We start from the raw sequence: 3,680 nt of genomic DNA, 5'->3' as shown, positions 1-3,680 counted from the left end.
TCATATATTATAAAAAAAAAATAAATAAAAATAAATAAATAAAAAATAATATTAATAAAAATAAACTGAAAAAATAAAAATTAAAATTTTTTACATAAAAATCATCTAAATGGAATAATTTAAAAATTTTGAATTAGTTTTTCTTATCAGAGAAGGTAGTTTTCCTTATCCAGTAATAAAGGGGTCTATAATAAGGTAGGTAGCGAGGTAGAAACGGCTAGCAGGGGCGAAGCATAGGACAGTTGAGGTCCGCAGCTGTACCGGTATAAGGTTAGTGTTATGCTTCTGCAGTTCTAGTTGTACTATATATAATACGTTAGTTGAGGTGCCACCGCTCAAACAGATTTTTGTTTCAAGTATTGCTCCTAAAACGACATCTGATGATGTTCGGGTTTACATTAAGTCCAAATCTAGAGAGAGTGTTAAGGCGGACAAATTTCCTTTTTTAAAATAAGTGTTTTAGCTAAAAAATGTAGCAAGATTTGCTGGAAGGAGCTTTGACCTGAACGCATATTTGTAAATCAAAGAATGTGTTGCTAAGAAAAAAATCGGCCTCCGGTTTCACTTCCTCTTTACTGCTTCACAGCAGTTTGTTGGCAGTTGTTGTTGCTCAAAAAATCAAGCAACGTTGAATAACAAGACGTAAATACAACTGCAACATTAAGTTTTGCCGTAAATCGGGCAAAAACGGGCAAAAATGTTAACCACTATTTGATTGTTAACAGTTTGGTTAATAACATTCAGCTTTAATATTTCGTCGACCGGCCTAGACGCATTAGTTACACTCCACAGAAACACAAATACATTTGTTATCAGGACCTAAAAATATACCAACAACTCATTGCACGATTGGACAATATATCACATCTACTAAAAATTTAGTGCCAATAATTAATATTACATACCTTGACGATTAAATTCCATATTCAAGCTTTTTTGTTTGATTTAATATTTGAATATAAAATTGACAGAGGGTCCAGACCATAGTCTTTAAATATGGGCGAATAACAAATTACCAACGAAGTCTAAAATTTTTTAAAAATATCTTTCAGTATTCGAATTCAAAAAATAAAGTCAATTTAATGATATCAAACACAAAAAAAAATGTAAAAATGCCGCACTTTGCGACTTTTTGCCCATAGTCCAACCTTTCCCTTCAACAAGCGCGAGCGCACTGAACGTTAACGGACTGAAACCGAACGAAAAGGCACACAATGTTATTGTATCATGCTCAGGCCTTTCTTGCAGTTGCCAATTCGGCACCCGATCATTTTAGATACTTGGCTTATAGACACTTGTATCTTGCCGGTGGTTGTTCTTCGTGCACCCGATCATTTTTGACACTCGGCTCGTAGGCACTTATGTCTTGCCGGTGGTTGTTCTTCGTGCAGACGATCATTTTGGCTTGTGTCTTATGAGGGTCTGCTCAAATTATGAAAAACACTCGAGTATTTGCTCAGACACCCAAGTTTTTTTCTCAGACAGCCAAGTGTTTGATCAGACACCCGAGAGTCTGAGCAAATACTCGGGTGTTTTTCTCCTACCCCTATTGATGCTTGTGTGTCACGGCTCGCGGTTATATTTTATAACTTTGACATTTTTGAATGACTTTATACAGTTAATCAAATTTCGGATTTTCTGGTTATTGATGACTGTTAAAAACCAAAAACTCTTAAAATAGGTAAATTACACTTAATTAAACTGATTAGGTGTATTTTTACTTGTTTTTGTTTCTTTCCAATATATACAAATTCTTTAAAATTTAATTTTTATTAATTATATAATTCATCAAATAAATACACTAGACAAAGCCAACAAAATAGTTTTCGAATTTAAATTTTCTAGAAATAATATGAGTGCAAGAAGAGCGCACCAGCAATAACAATACAAAAAGCCGACGGCAGTTCTTGCATCTCAACAAACATACATACAAATATACATATGTATACATACATTTTTTTCCAACGCAACACTGAGCCACACTAACGACTGCATACAAGTTAAATTTTTGTTTTAAAATAAGTGAGAAAGCTACAGTCGAGTGTGCTCGACTGTGAGATATCCGCTACCCATTTTGAATAAAAGCAAAATAATGATAATCTCAAAATATTAAAATATTAATTTGAATCAAACTTGATCTGCGTGCAAACATAACAAATGCTGTCGAAAAAATTATAGCTCTATCTCTTATAGTCTCTGAGATCCAGTGTTTCATTCGGACAGACGGACATGGCTAGATCGTCTCGGCTATTGATACTGATCAAGAATATTTATACTTTATAGGGTCGGAGATGGCTCCTTCTACCTGTTGGCTCCGATTGGAACCATTCTTTATTGAAATCAAAATAGAGAATAAAAACTACTTCTGAAGATAGCCCTACATAAACCTGTGAGTTTCAGCAGCGGCGTTTACTGCGCTGCTTCTGTTTGGCGAATTGGGTGTGGCTCTCGATGTTCTTAGAATAGCAACTTTGTTTTAGTCTTCTTGGAATCTTGCTCGTGCACTCGGCGCGTGTAGGTGCATATTGGACTTGCGGGATTTACAGTTAGTAATGTTAATGTTAATTTTTCCCCCTCTAATTCGTGCTTGTCCTCAAGCCATCGTTTTTTATATTTTTTTTAAAGTATGGGCTGTTGTTGAATTGAGGTAGTGGGGTTTTCTGTAAATCCTCTTGCTTGCGAAGTGATAAATCGAATGTTTCTGACGGAGCTGGTCGGCTTGGTGTTGGTCCAAGCTGAAGAGTAATGGTTTTCTTCCACCGGCTGCAAGCGTGAAGTCCTAACGCTGTTCAAGATTGTGCTGTTGACCATGGGTTGCGTCTGTATATTTATTTATTTGGACGTTGACGTACTAACGGCAGTACCATCAAGTGGCCCAGCGATACCAAGCACGGGCTTGTTGACGCGCGGACAAAACAAAATAAATTTTTAAGCAGCATGCATTAAACGAAAACCGCGAACAAATATTAAAAGACGCTGGACAGCTAATTAAATTAGATTAAAAATATGTTAGAATAAATGTATAATAAAATAAATAACAATTAAATACTCGATAAATAAGCTAATATTAAGGATTTAAGCAAAGGAATAGATTTACTAGAGCAAACTATGTTATTGAGATTATTATAGTTCACACACAGAATACGGAAGGGATTATGGCAAGCAAAGTTAGTAGATCTACGTGAAATGAGAAGTGGAAGAAAATTCCTAGTGATCCTGACAGGAACTGCAAAACTAATTTGACTTAACAGCTCCAAAGAGTCTATTTCACCATTAATTAGTCTCTGTATAAAAACAGCACCTTGCATAGTTCTGCGGTCAGAAAGAGAAGGAAGGTTTAGTAATGAGAGTCTACTGCGATATGGTGGTAATCTAATATTAGGATTCCAATTTAAACTACGAAGAGCAAATAATAAGAATTGTTTCTGCACCTATTTACAGCAGACAGAATATGTTTATCGAATTTTAGTTTTGCATCAAGCAGAACCCCTAAGTCATTCACACCTTCAATTCGCTCAAGAGGAGTATCATATAACACATAGTTATTTAACTGAGAAGAACCCCTACAAAAGGTCATAAACTTACACTTATTGCAGTTGAGATGTAACATATTTACTCTGCACCAAGATTCTAGACGATTAAGGTCACATTGTAACAGTGAGCTCGCAAGACTATCATTA

The sequence above is a fragment of the Drosophila nasuta genome, unplaced genomic scaffold (genome assembly GCF_023558535.2).
Source record: "Drosophila nasuta strain 15112-1781.00 unplaced genomic scaffold, ASM2355853v1 ctg14_pilon, whole genome shotgun sequence".
NCBI classification, from domain to species: domain Eukaryota; kingdom Metazoa; phylum Arthropoda; class Insecta; order Diptera; family Drosophilidae; genus Drosophila; species Drosophila nasuta.
Note: the sequence above shows the minus strand (reverse complement) of the source record.